General features: G+C 37.3%; 1 protein-coding gene across 7 annotated transcripts in view; it reads right to left on the minus strand.

Annotated features, from left to right (window-relative positions):
- ATRNL1 (attractin like 1) overlaps positions 1–16,238 on the minus strand; it is a 718,480-nt gene that overhangs the window by 575,093 nt on the left and 127,149 nt on the right. The window lies entirely within an intron of this gene.

Here is a 16,238-nt window from a genome sequence, read left to right on the forward strand (position 1 = left end):
ATGAGAAACCTAAATAATTTATGAGCTTTATAAAGACTATGGAAATAAAAATGTTATAGAAATTTGTATATCATTTCACTGTAACCTCAAATTGACACATATACTAACACAGATTTTTGAAATGCCCAACGTTTCAGTATTCAGTGACTAGAGACATTCTCAGGACAGTATCTGAGATTTCATCTTCTTAGACCTGCCATATCGAAAGGCAGGCCTTGGTATTTTATTAAAGCACATTGGCCTAACAAGCTTTAAGAACAAATTTATTCTATTTTTAGGTAGTTTAGAAGCCCTTTTGGAACAAGAAAAAAATTTAAGCTATAGTTAGTTATAAAAGTTTAAGTGCTAATGAATTACTTGTTTTCCTAGTTCAGTAATGTCTATAACACCATTAAGAAAATAATCAGTTTAGTTTAAATTTAATATGACTAATAAAGATCAAAGGAATTATAAAAAACAAAATCATAGTTTTGAAAATGAACTGTAAGACTAAGAGCAATAAAATACATCTTGGGTTATATTTCCCAAGTGTATTCCCAAGAACAAAAGTCCGCCCCAGCAAAAGGTATTCCTTAGTGTATATAATTTCTCTCCTTTGTCCATAAAGTACACTCGTCTATTAAATACTCTCAAAAGAGAAAGTACAAGGGTATAGCAGCCTAACTTTATTTAATCTAGTGTTGTCCCAAAGTTTTATTCATAGAAGCACTTTTCACATAATACCTATTAACATTCCCAGGAGCCAACGCTCTGAAAATCGTATTTTAGTAAATACTACTACAGAGGCCTATGCGTAGGATTGAGTCTGCCAATTTTACATCTTAGAGTTCATTAAGAAATGTACATGATATGTGTGTCGTGCTATAAAACTTCTAAAATGCTTTCATCTACATAACTTAACATGATCTTATAAGAATCCAGTGAAGTTATTGAGCAGGTATCACTATATGTTGGAAAAGAAAAAGTAGACCTAGGAGATGTTAAGCAATTCACTTAAGGTCCATTGGATTACCTTTGTTTTTCTATAAATTATGTTTATGAATGTTTGATGTTATAAAGGATTCTGATATTTTATTCCCATTTGGAGAGAAGAGGACCTGTAAAGAGCACAGGCTTTAAAAAAGAGATAGAAATGTTAGAGACAGCTGATGAGAGCAGACAGATCCAGTAAATCCACCCAGCACACACACACACACCACAGCCAATGACCGAGTAACTGTGTGTTGATTACTATAATTCCAACAACAGTGTTAGATATCCGAACATGCTTCAAAGAAATGAAACAGAAAAGAGTCATATGAAAGAGCAGGGCTTCCAGAAACCAGTTTATTATAAAAATCTCCAAAGAAGCAGCATCTTTAAGGTTATTTTAGGATATCTGGGGTCCAGAAAAGAAAGTGACAACAAGATAAGCACACCTGAGTGAGTGATTTAGCCGAGCTTCCAACACAAACCAGGCAAAAGAATGGGAGGGAAGGACATCTTCAAAATGAGAACCACAGAAAATGCTCAGAAAAACCATCTGAGAAGTGGATTAGGAAAAAGATTTTAGAGAATATAGACCTGCATTAACCAAAAATTTGGCCTTTTGAAGATTTCTTCTAACTCTATGAACCACTGTGTTTTGGGGAAAAAAGAGATGTACCACTCCCCAGATTTATCAAATCCAGTATTTTACCATGTTTACTCAAGATATTTTTTAAAAAAAGAAAATACACAGGTGTGACTGAGGTTCTCTGTGCGCTCCCTCCCAGTTGAAGTTCCTGTGTCTTCTTTGTTCGGATGTACCACTATTTTATGTTTGCTTCTCAGTGTTTCTATATTTATGATACATAGATAGATAGTATCTGTTGTAGGTTGTAAAACTTTATACTAATATAAATGGAACCATACAAGATAGATCCTTCTGCAATTTGATTTTTTTTCAATCTGTTGAGTTTGCTTTTTTTTCCTCATTTTAAGCATTTTGTGGTTAAGTACATTCATATTGTGCACATCACCACCAACCATCTCTAGAGCTTTCTTCATCTTGCAAAACTTAAACTCTATACCCATTAAACAATAATTCTCCAGCCTCTAGCAACCGCCATTCTACTTTCTGTCTATAAATTTGACCAAGTACCTCATATGAATGGAACCATATGGTGTTAGCCCTTTTGTGATTGGCTTATTTCCCTTAGCATGTCTTCAGGGTTCATCCATGTTGCAGCATATGTCAGAAACTCCTTTCTTTTTAAGCTTGAATAATATTCCATTAAATGTATATACCATATGTTGTTTATCCATTCATCCATCAATGGACATTTGGGCTGCTTCCAATTCTGGCTACTGTGCATATGCTGCTGAACATGGGTGACAAATGCCTTTTCCTGTCCCTGATTTCAATTCTTCTGAGTACATATATCTGAAGTGGAATTCCTGGATCTTTGTTTAACTTTTTGAGGAGCCTCCATATTCTTTCATAGCAGCTACATCACTTTACATTCCAGCCAGCAGCACAGAAGGGGTCCAATTTCTCCACATCCTTACTGACACTTGTTATTCCCTATTTCTTGATAAAAGCCATCCTAATAGATGTGAAATGGTATCTAATTGTGGTTTTCATTTGCATTTTCCTAATGGTTAGTGATGCTTAGCATCTTTTCATGTCTTTATCGGCCATTGGTAAATCTTCTGTGGTGAAATGCTTATTCAATGACCTATTTTGATTTATGCACATATATAGTACTGTGCATTCATTGCTACCATGTTATAGCCTTCTATTTTATGACTATATCAAAACATATTTAGCCATTAAACTGCCATCCATTAAATGTTAAGTTTATCATTTTCTTCATGATTTGCCCATTTTATTCTTAACTCAAGATTTTAAAGATAATCTCAAATTCTGAATGTGAAGTTGGTTTTTACTACTTTGATGTTCAATCCATTTGGGATTTATTTTTGCATTTATTGCAGTGGTCTGCTTAATTTTTCCCATATTCTGTATTTCCATATACCAATTTTTCCAGAACCATTTTTTGGACATCCATCCCTAATCCACTAATTGGTGCATTTGATTTTTGTACTGTTGTGGTTTGCTCGTTTTTAACTGAAAATATGTGCAAAGTTTAAAAGTCAAATAATCCCAGACGGCTTATCATAGAAAAAGTATCCTATTCCCCATCTTCCCAATACCTGTTCCAGAACCACAGAGGTAAGCACTTTGAATTCTAAATAAAAAACTAGAGAGTCTGCCCTTGTAGTTATCTCCTTATTCCAAATGGCATACTTTGTTTTAGGTATCTTTGAATTCCTTAAAAATTTAACTCTTATGTAGTACACATATGTACTTCCCCTCCATTTTTATAATTTTGTTTAGACCAGTATTCAGTACTTATTATTCACAAACCATGTAGCATACTATAATTACATTTTTCCCCTGCAAATCATTTTTGCTTAGGTTTCTATATATCTACTGCTAATTCATCCCAATTCTTTACCAGCTTTGTATATCTCTTCTCAATATTTATGAATACAACAAGTTATCCGGCAGTTTCATTTATTTCTTGAAGACATCCTTCTTAAAACTCCATCTTCTTTTCCAGTCTGAACTTGATGCTCTCTGGGCCGGCTGCACCATCCTAAGAATTCCCTTCACTTCTGCCCTCCATCATTTACTCTATTTCTTGGATTTTAGTCTTTATCTGTTTTTATTTATTTACTCTCATGTATCAGTAAGAGACATAATTGTATAGCTCCCAGAGAAAGTGTACACTGGAAGTAAATTTTGAAACCTTACTTCTAAAAGTGACTTGATTCCACTATAATCCTTGCATGATATTTGATTGGGCTTAGAATTCTAACTGGGAAAGCAAATTCAGATATTGATGGTAACAGCCCGCTGTCTTCTGGCTTCTAGAAGTACTTTGCAAGGTCCTATGCCATTGAGTCCCATGACTTATTTGGACCACTTCTTTTCTCTACATGTGTTTTTAGGGTTTTCTTTCTATCTCTACTTTTCACACTCTACTCTCCCCACTCCCCAACATCATCTCAGTTTCCTCAAATTTTTTATTTTTTCCTACTTGCTTGATACTTTGGTCAAATTTAACAGCTTTCTGTAAATGTCTAAATGATAAATAGCTGCCCTTTCAAATTTAAGAAAGAGGTGCGACAAAACTGATTGGAAATTCTGTCCTTGGGCAAGACACTCTTTAACTTCCTCCTGTTCTCCCCAGTTTTATAGAGTATAATTTACATGCAACGCTGTATAAATTTACATCATAAAGGAGACTGTGTAAGTGTATTGATTTGACTAGCAATATATTGTGAAATGCTTACCGTAAATTTAGTTAACATCCATTATCTCACATAGACACAAAATAGAAAAAAGCTTTTTTATCTTTGTGATAAGAACACTTAAGATTTACTCTCAACAATTTTCATATGTACAACAGCAATGTTGGGATTCTGATTAAGTGGGAACATTTTAACTGGAGACCAAATGTCAGTTTTTATACATGCTTTCTCTTAGGCTGGTCAGATTCTTGGAAGTAAATCGTCCAATCTCCTCCTAGAAGCTATAAATCTAACAATATTCTGGACCTAAGTGGAAGGAGCTAGAGGTTTCATTCTTAAATATGTATACTTTCACTTAATCCCACTGTTTTCAAAACAGTACTTTTACCCTCAGCCATGCTTTGGTAACCTTAAGTATAAGGACCCTGGGTCAACGTCTACGAAAAGGAAACCTTTGCCATCCAGCGGAACAGAAGAGCAGATACTCATCTGCAAAAATGTAGGAAGGAGATGTGGGGATTGACCAGCTAATTGTATAGATTTTTAATCAAACTTTCTGTTTTCAGGCCCATGAGCACCCCCACTTTCAGAAATAATAACTCCAATAAAAATAAAAGCATATGAGAAATAAACAACTCCAGCTCAACTCCCAAAGAAATGGAAAGAGTACTGGCAGCTTGTCCAACACTGTGAAATAGTGGGATTTAACTGACCAGACCACACACCTACTGATAAATCACACAGCTAACGTAAATAAGCAAGGCTCAAACACAAGCATTTGGCTCTCAGATTTTGTTCATTTTAGTAAGTTGCTTCCTATTAAGGCAACATTTGCTTACACACTTAAACACTGAACATTTCAATTTAGTAACCATGCTAGGAGATCAGGCAATTATCTCCTGGATATTTTCCAAGGCATATTTTTTCCATAATATTATGTCTTGAAAAATAGGACCAACAATAAAAGATTAACTTGGGTGTTTCAGTCCAAAGAAATAAAGACTGATAATTCATTGGCAATTCTTACTTAAGAATAGGAGGAAAATAGATGACATTTAGGTGAATAGCTTTAGAGAAGGTCTAGGAAAAAGGATCATCATTATTTAAGGAATTTGTCTTAGATATAATGAAGATCCAGTGACACAACGACATTATGGATATAAAATTGAATAAGACTCAGTTCCTGCCCTCAAGGAATAACAACAGGATGTGATCAATATAAAGAGTGTTATGGAAACCCAAAAAATGAAAAGTACATAGTTGCTGCTAATAGTAAACACTTTTTTAAAATTACTATAAAGTATTATATAAAATTAACTGAAGAATTCATAAAGCTTTTTATTGTCTTTTTAAATGGGTATAGTTTTCTGTTATAACCTTTCACCTAATAAAATTATATTGCTTATCTATGTTATAGAATATTGTTACAACAACTCTGAAGAGTAAATATTTTTGTCACCATGTTCTAATAACAGTTTTTAGAGGTTAGGTAATTTCCTTTAAGTCATTAAATGGCAAAGCTGGTATTTAAAACCATATCTTCTTAGTCACTGCACTATACTGCCTCAGCCCACCATCAAAATATCCTTTTTGACACAAGCATTAACTTCATGGAAATGAAAATAATAATAATATTGGGTTTTTAAGCACACAAGTCCCTACAGAAACAGTAATAAAAATGTATTTGTACATGACAGCAATTAACTCAAGACAAATATTAATACAACACAGTTCCACTTCTATAAGTTCTTTGCCTTTTAACATACGTGGTGGTAGAAGGTGAGTTGAAGCCTTCAGCTTCCATTATATTAAAGGTTTAAAAAGACTCAGCTTCCATTATATTAAAGGCTTAAAAAGAATTACAAACAATATTAGTGGTAAATATCGGTGCTATTCAACAAGTACTCCAGTTCTCTTCCTTCAGACCCATGGTAAAATTATATTCCTACACTCCTTTAAAAATTGAATGTGACAATATGACTTGTTTTAGCGAATGAAATACAAGCTAAAGTGACTTGTATTTTGGGATGGGATTACTTAATTAACATTGTAAGATAATGCGATTTCAGCCCAGGTCCCTAACTGCTGACAATGAGCATATCTGCCCTCCCAACCAACATTTGACACAAACATTTACTGGTCTTAATCCTCTGAAGTTTGAAGATGTGTGGCCGATATGGATATGTGATGCCCAGGTCATCATTTAAGGAAGGAATGGTTGCCTGTGTTGCTAAGAGAGTTGTTAGTGAATGGTCATCAGCTGCAGGCTACTTCAGGAATTGCCTCAATATCAGAGGGCCACTTCACTCAAAACCACATCTAGTCATGAATGACCCACATTCAGTGGCTGATCAACATGAGGTTTTAAAGCCCCTGACATCTCAGCCCTACACAGGATAACTCTGACAGCATTTTACCTCCAGAGAGCCTTGTGGGGTTGACCAAAGTTATCTGTCCAGCATCACAACTCATATTTTCCTTTTTTCCAGTCCTGCTTCCTCCCCCTGCCTCTTCCAGAGGCACTGATTTTAAGGTTACTCTCAGTGAACATCGTGGTACTAAACCCTACTGCAGACTCTGCTTCCCAGAGAACACAAACTACAACAGTTGGTGGCAGGACTGGTATAAGAAAACAAGAATTAAGACAGAGTTTGGAAGCTGAATCACGTAGAGCAAGGTTAGCAATGAAGAACCATGATTAATTAAGTGGAGCACAGAGAGCCACTGGCACAAAAATGGCCATCAACTGTTAAAACCTAAACCAGTGGTAAATGAGGAAGCATGCCAGTGGAGGGGAATACTTCAGCAGGTGTCAAGTCTCAGATGTTTGAAAAGTATGGGGAAAATGGTAACTACACTGTTACTATAATGGCAAATACACTGTAATTGCATGTCTTTTGCTTTGCCCCACTGAGCTCTAGAAAAAGATAACGGAAGGCAGAAAGCCAGTGCGCTTCCTTAGTACTTCTATTTGGCTGCCAAATACAGAAGGTCTGAAAAGTAAAGATCTGCTACTTCAAGATCAAGACCTTGATAGGAAATGAATAAAACCCTTCCACATGGGATGTGGACATCTGAGTTGATGTCCCTGAAAATCTCCTCAAACTTTGAGGAGACTTCAGAAACCATCTGAGACTGCAGAAGTCACCCTGCTCTACTAGGAGATAGTGCACAGCCTTGCTTGAACACAGTGCAGAGTCATCTCTAGAGCAATGCTTGTGCCCCAGCTGAGAACCTGCTCACATATTCCCTACTGGCCACTGGGCCTATAACCTGACTTAGCATAACTTAACCAGTACCTGCTGGGACTGCTGAGGAAGGAAAGGGACTCTACTCCCAAAGGATCTGTAAGACCTAGACATCATACAGTGGCAGAAGCAGGGGGAAGTACACATGGTACTAGATGCAGAGGAGAGCTTGGTCACAGGGGCCAGAACCTTGTATTGGATTAGAGAGAGTTCACTGATTTAAAAATGATCCCCCAAGATACAGGATTTACGCCCTCACAAGGACCCCAGAAAAGGGTGTGAACTCACTATTCACATAACATCTATGCACAGTCAAGGAAAACATCAACAAAATGAAAAGGTCACTTACTGAAGGGAAGAAAATATTTGCAGACCAAATATCTAATAAGGGGTTAATATCCAAAATATAAAAGAACTCATAAAAATCAATAGTAAAAAAAAATCAGATTTTAAAATGAATAGAGCGACTGAACATTTTTCCAAAGAAGACATTCAAATGGCCAGCAGGTACATAAAAAAAAGGTGATCGACATCATTAATTGTCAGAGAAATACAAATCAAAACCACAATGAGATATCACCTCACACCTGTTAAAATAGCTATCATCAAAAACAAGAAATAACAAGTGTTGGCAAAGATGTGGAGAAACAGGAACCTTTGTGCACTACTGATGGGAATGTAAACTGGTGCAGCCACTGTGAAAAATAGTATGGAGGTTCCTCAAAATATTTAAAATAAAATAACCATATGATTCAGCAATCCCACTTCTGGGTATACATCCAAAGAAAAAGAGAGTAGGATATCCAAAACAGACATGCATCTGCATAGTCACTGCAGCACGATTCACAACAGTCAAGATACAGAAACAACCCAAGTATCCATCAATGGATGAATGGCTAAAGAAGATGTGTTATATATTTGTATGTATAGACAGTATATATCTATAGACATATATATACAATGGTATATTATTTATCCATGAGAAAGAAGGAAATACTGTAATTTGCAACAACATGGATGGATCCTGAGTCTATTATGCTAAGTGAAATAAGCCAGGAAAAGAAAGACAAATACTGCATGGTATCAGCTACATGCAGAATCTTAAAAGATTTTTTGGGGGGGACCTAGCAGACAAAGAAACTGAGAGTAGAAAAGTGGTCGCCAGGGAATAGAAAGTGAGGGAAATAGGGAGAGGCTGGTAAAGGGTACACACTTTCAGCTATAAAATGAATATGGTCTGAGAATCTACCATATATAATGAGTTAATAACACAGTATTGGATAATTGAAAGTTGTTAAGATAGTAGGATTTAAATGTTCCCATCAAAAAAAAAAAAAAAGATATGTGAGGCAATAGATATGTTAGTTAAGTAGCTGGGTTAATTTTTATAATGCATATATGCATCAAATCATCATGATGAACACTAAATATCTTACAATTTCATTTGTCAATTATACCTCAAAAAAGCTAGGGGAAAAAAGATGACTCCTAGAAAATGAAATAATATGGCCCACGCTAAGATCTAAATGCCAGAATCAGCATAGCAAAGAGTAAAGGCAGGTATTAAAGCCTAAGAATTTGAGCATTCTAAAAGTAGATATACTATGTAATGCCAGCAAACCCACCGGACCATTATAAGGGTACACCATTTACCAAAGCCATGAGGATGTGACGGTGAGAGGGACACTACCCATCACTAAAAAGGTGGTGGCCGTCCTCCACATATTAAAACTGATGATAGGAGAAACTGTAAGAACTGAGCTCAAAGATGGAGACAAAAGGACAACAGAGGCCAGTTGGTGACACTGAACCATCAGAATCCTATCCAAGTAGAGGGCAATTATCATAATACACAGCAAGTCAAGGGGGCTGACCTATTGAGAAGTATAAGGTTATATAACAGAACACAGCAACCCTAAAAGCAAAAAAGACAGGCAGCCAAGAAGGCTGCTACCTAACTCACAGCATCAGAGGAAATCAAAGACGGATGATCAGGAGGCTGATGGTAGATGCTTCAATAAAAAGTCACCATTTATCGGTCAATATTTTTGGACTCGAGCCATTTTGAAATATACTTAAAACTCTGGGGACCAGGAAGAAGGACTCTGCATTACCAAAGCAAGTGTACCTGGTAATAATTCCCCTAGTTCTTTTACAAAGGCACCCATGATCATTTCATTGGGTAACTACAGCCTAGGGAAAAAAGCAGTACAAACATTTCAAATACTATTGGACACAAGGTCTGAGCTGAAACGGACACTTGTAGATATGAAGTGTCACTATGGCCTCTCTTTGTAGTAGGGATATATGGCTATGAGGAAATAAATAGCACTCCGGCCACATCTGCTCAAAAAGAACCACTGGGTCTGCAGACCTCCACAGTTGTCATGCCCTGCATGCATAATTGGAACAGACATTCTTGACAAACAGCACAGCCCCCACATTGGGTCCCTGGCTAACACAGTGGTAAAAGTCAACTGGAAGCCTCTGGAATTGCTAGCCCCAAGATATATAATAAATTTTGAAATAATGTTACATTCCAGAAGGAGTGGATAGCAGGAACTGGTATTACACTAAAGAATTTAAAGAATGCCAGGATAAGAGACTCCACCAAATCTCCATTTAAATAACCAATCTGGCCCCTGCAAACTAAACAAAGCCTGGAGGATGACAATAGCCTACTCCCAAGTAGCAGCCCAAACTGCAGGCAGCACCATGCAAGACGGGTATCTTTGTTAGAGCAGATTAACATGGCTGTTTTTGGAAAATGTATTGTTTGCTAACCCTATCAGAAAAGAGGATCACACAATTTGCTTTCATATGGAATGCGAAATAGCATATACTCACAATTTTGCATCAGGATTAACTCTCCCTCCTTTTGTCATAACATAATCAGAATACATTTGGTCGAATTGGACATCTTGTAAAACATTATATTGTTCTACTCCATTTTTAATGACATCATTCTAATTGAGCCAGATGAGCAAGAACAGCTAATGCAGTGGAGGCCTTGTCAAGACACATATGCTTCAAAGGGAAAAAAGGTAAAACCTATACAAAGATTCAGGGACCTTCCATATTTGTAAGATATTTAGGAATCCAGCGGTCAACAGCATTATGAGTCAGCATATCTAAACTGAAAGACCAACTACTACATCCTGCAACTCCCCTTACAAAGAAAGCCAACCATCTAGCAGGTCTCTCTGGGTTCCGAAGGCAGCTTACTTCACTCCTGGGATACTGTCCCAGCCCATATAATGAACGACATCAAAGGCTGCCAGTCTGAGTACATGCCAGGATACGAAAAGCTCTGCTATAGGTCCAGACTACACTGAAAACAGCCCTGCAGGTAGGGCCATATGACCTAGCAGACATTATAACTATTGTGGCGTCACTATTGGGAAAGGTAGCATGTGGAATATATAGAAAGCCCAGTGAAAGAATCCCAATGCAGACACCAAACATGCCAAAGGCCAAGCCATCTGCAGTGGAAGATTTTATTCCTCTATTCCCACCATGCTGCTGGGCCCTGGCAGAAAACAAATCCATGACACAGATTATCAAGTTACCACATGTTCGGGGTTTTTATCATGAGCTGGCTCTGTCACTAGTAATCATAAGAACATAAAATAGAGATGGTACCCAAGATAGAAGAGAAAAACCACATTGCACAAGCAACATGCATAAGCAGGTGTCTCAGACTCCATGTCATCTACCACTGCACAGTCCCCACCCCTCATCTTATTGGTATGGCCATATGGGGATTCCTCTATGCCCAGATAACAAGAGAATGAAAATATGTCAGCTTGATATGTAGGCACAAGACGGATGTTACTTATAAGACAGCCTCACTCAGGAGTGGCCTTGAAGAACAATGGAAAAAGAAAAAACCTCCCAACTGGGCAGGACTTTGGACAGTGTCATCACCCACATTATGTGGAAAGAGAAATGGCCCAAGAACAGGCTAGCCTCCAGGATGGCTCGGAGCCTAGAAAAAGAAGTATTGGAAGATCAGAAACAAAGAAGCTCTGGGGTAAAGACATGTAGATGGACACACCTGAATGAAGCTGAAATGTAAAGACCGAGGTAACACAAACTAAAGGCTATCAGAGAGCGTTTAACAAGGGAGAGACATTAAATGAGTACACAGATGACTGGGTCAGCTACCATGAGTCTCTTCTCAGGAGCCCTCAGTGCTGGCACTGTGAGCACATGAAGTAGCCATGACTGAGAGACAGGGGCCACACCAGTGTGCAGTAGTTCCCACTAGCTCATGTAGCTACTCTTACTGCCAAATGTCCACCTGACAGCAAGACAAAAACTGACCCCTTGATAAGGCCAGTCCCCAAAAACACCAACTATACACTTGGTGGCATGTTGACTGAATAGGGCCCTTCCACTCTGGATAGGCTGAAGATTCATTATGACAAAAATAGATAAATATTCTGAGTTTGAGTTTGCCTTTCCCCACCCACAGGATCTCAACAGCATGACTCTTAAGAATTACAAGGTGTTTAATTAACCAGCACAGGATCCTGTGTCATCAGGAGACATACTTTGCGGCAAAGGTACAGGAATATGCCCATGACCGCAGAAGCCCCTGAATCCCATGCCACAACCTGACAGAGCTCTGCGTAGGCACTGTTGAAGCACCGGGACTCAGGATACACCTTGGAATTAAAGACATTTAAATGCTGCTGTGTCCCCAATAAGAATAGTCTTTACTATATGTGTTCTAGGGCCCTCAATTTCAGTGACACAATTGGGAAATTTGTTCTCATCCTGCAATTCTGGATTCTGCAGGATTAGAAGTCTTATTCCCCAAAGGGGAAATACTGTGGCAGGGACGAAGCAATGTCCCATTGAACTATGTGCTATAATTGCTACTTGGACACTTCAGACTCCTCATGTCAAGGGACCAACCAGCAGGCACAAAAGCAATCACCATCTGGGCAGGATAATTGTCCCTGACCATCAAGGGAAGTAGGACTGCTGTTACAAAATAAGGGCAGGGGAATATGGCACACAGATGATCCACTTAGGTGTCTCTTGGCATCCCCTTGCCATGTGTGGGAGGCACATGATAAGGGGCTCAAATAGCTAAGGGTGAGAGTCTGGGTCAGGTCACCAGGTAAGACACAGAGAACAGAAGAGCTTCTAGATGAGGGCAAGGGATATTTAGAACGAATAATGGAGGAGGGACATGAGGAGTATCAGCTGCTGCAGAAGCCAAAACAACAATGCAGGTTTTTCCCCCAGGAAGAAAGGCCCACGGGAACTACAGAGCTTTCAACAAATGTATATGAAGAAGCAGATAGAGTGGCTCACAGGATGAATTGTCATGAGCTTGGAAATGCGCCGCCTAAATACACCTTCAGGAAGGGGCCTGTCCCTCCTTCTAGGATTGCTATCAGCACACATCACTCAGCTACCATCCTGATGGAGACTGCGTCCTTGCCCAAGGTCCTACCCCCCTAGAAATGGCCCCGTACAACGACTGATAAAGGCTGGCTGCGTCATCCTACTAAAGGAAAACTCCAATGAGCATTTCAACTCTAGAATTCCCCTGGGACTGGCTGAGGCTGCTAAGTCAGCCTGACTTTTCTCCTGCCCATCCTGCTCCTTCCCCCTTCCTTTCACTGCTCATCCCAAGGACCTAATAGGTCCCCTGAACACCAAACCCTCTCCCAGAGTTTGCTTTCCAGAGAAACCAAACTGTGACAGGGCTGTTTTTCAGCTACAATACAACCTAACCTGTGCAATACAGTAAATACAAATCTTCCTCTGCAGTTTCTTAAAATATCTAGCAAATTGTTTTCATTCATAAAATTGTTTAGGAAGAACAGAATTTAACTTACAAGCATATGAAAAGCTAGTTGAGGTAAACAACTTTTGCAGCGATAGACACAGTAGTTCACGCTTGCTGACATGTGCCCACCTGCCAGGATTTTCCACAGAATGGGAAGAGAACAAGACAGGAGCATGGTTACAAACAGGTTTTCTACTTACCCCTTCCTGCTTTTTCACTAACTGCTAAACAGAACGTTGGGCTAGATAAATTCTACTGCTGAGTTTTCACATTGCTGATCAGGATTCACTATAAAACATAGATTGGTTTTCCTGAACAATGTAGAAGTTTATCAAATGCCTTAAAGCTCAATATTAAATTAATGTAATTTGTTTACATGTTGTCTACTTCTGTTCTTGCATTATAAAGTCTGTTACATTATTAATCTGTCTGACTGCCATCTATAATTATATTTCTTGCAAAGAAGAAAATTTATTTCTGGAACACACAGGTCATTATCACTTCATAAGCAGTTCAAGACTAGACAAATTAAAGCAAAACCCACAGTTATTGACATCATGAAAACTGACAGAAGAGCCACACAGGACTTAAGACCAAAGTAAAATATACTCTCTGGAATACAGATTTTTTAAAACCTGTGTTACAAGGTAATGAATATTAATGCACAAACCATACACCCAATATACATATGTCAAGAAATCAGAGTTACTAATCTCTCAGACCAATCAGAATACTGTGCTGTCAGAACCTTTTACCTATGAGGGCCCACATAATGACAGTGAGAACTTATGCTGAACACACAATAGACGTAGGTCACAGGGAAGGCAATATAGCACAGAGAAGACAAGAAATGACTCTATAGCATTTAACTATGCTGACGGACAGTGACTGCAATGGGATGGAGGGGGGGGACTTGATATTAGGGGTGAATGTTGGAACCACAATGTTGCTCATGTGAAACCTTCATAAGATTGTATATCAATGATACCTTAATAAAAAAAATGAACTTATGCTGAAATTCAGAGACTGGTTTATTTTATCAATTATGCATGAAATAATATATGTGGAAAATACATATCCAGTGACTATCTAAAAATACTCAGATTTTTTTCATGAAAATATGTATCTGTAATACTTTAAGGACACATTTTAAAGATTCTCTTAATACTCCACTTGAAATGCCAGTTCATATATCAATCTTAATCACATACTTGAAATATGGTAAAGAGAATACACAGGTTGTGTGCACAAGACTCAAAACTAGATGGATATAAAGAAAAACTACAATTAACCACTTGGATACTTTCAGAATACAAAACCAAATTTCTGGATGTTGCCAAAAACCTTCTTCCATCTGCCCCTTAAACGACAATTCACTGGGGGTTTTCTCCTCCAAATGTCAGAACTTCTCTTAATTATCTAAAAAGGTGAACACTTTTCCTAAGTTATCTCATTCCCACCCACAGCTTCTCTTGAAATTTGTTCCCTGGTATTCATTCATTCAATAAATATTTATTTGGTTTCTTACTCTCTACCAGGTAAAATGGGCATAACCACTTGACTCACAGTCTTAAATGTTTTTATAGTTTTAACATACAATGCTATTTCCTGTTGGCTTCAGGAAGGAGTTTTGATGTAATAAATTTATATATTCTCTGATACTGAATCATACCTGAACTCCTAGAATAAATCCTACTTAGTCATAGTTTATTATACTTCTGAAACACTGTTGAATTCTATTTGCTAATATTTTATTTTAAATTTTTTATTCTATCTTCATGACAGCACTCTCCTGCCTTCTTCCCCAGAGGTTTATAAAAACTTTTCTTTCAGTGTATATTTTATTTCAAGAATCTTTATTTCAAAACAATTATTCAAAATGCTTGTAGAACTGTTAAGAAAGAGAGAGATTCATTGTTCATTACTCTTTTCTTTCTCCTTGATTTTTCTATTGTGAGGTCCTTATTTTTTTATTAATTTGTGAGAGGGGGTTGATAAAAATAAAATTCAAACATACCTTTAAAATATTATTAAATCTACAAATAAAACTAAATTTCTTGGGTATCTTGCTACATTAACAAACATTATATGCCTTTTCCCCAATTAAATAGCATTTATTTTTTTCCCCTATTATGTCAGAAAAAATCAGTATCTTAGTATAGTGATAGAATCAAAAGAACTTAGGCTTGAGTTCAAAATTCTGCATACACTGTCTTATAACCTATATGACTTTGGGTTTAACCACACTAAATCAGTTTCTTCCTCTACAACCAAATAAAATAGTACATACTACACAGATGTTATAATATGTTATGAGAATTAGATTATAAAGCTTAAATGCCAAGCACTATGGGAAGCATTTAACAAATGTTAGTTCTCTCATTTCTCAACATGAAAGTATGTTAGAGAAAGAAAAAGAACACCTTGAGCAAAAAATACAGTAAAGCTTAAAATATTCAAAGGTTGGCTAAATTTATTGAAAAAAAAATGTGTGAATGATTTTAGGAGTTTTTCTGACAAAGAAACTGGTTCTTTCAGGTGGCTAGGCAAGGGGTGCTGCTTTTGTCAAGGAAGAGCCGCAAGAATTTAACAAAGCGCACAGAGAAATATTAACAGAGGAACTAATAAAATACCTCCAGAAAATGAAAATAATCATAAACGAGAAGAGCAAGCAAGTTGGAATTTTCATAATTTTGCTGAAACACTCCAAAAAATTAAATGATTAGATGTTCTAATTTGAATATATTTTAATAAAATTATATTCCTTAATAAATTATATCTATAAAACATGTACACATATATATCAGTCTGCGTATCAGTCTGCAGGGTTGTACAAAGACAGGTATGCTATGCTTCATAATGTAGTTAAGTGACTTTAAGGGTATACTTAACTACAACTC

Source organism: Manis javanica, chromosome 7, assembly GCF_040802235.1.
Source record: "Manis javanica isolate MJ-LG chromosome 7, MJ_LKY, whole genome shotgun sequence".
In the NCBI taxonomy this organism is placed as follows: domain Eukaryota; kingdom Metazoa; phylum Chordata; class Mammalia; order Pholidota; family Manidae; genus Manis; species Manis javanica.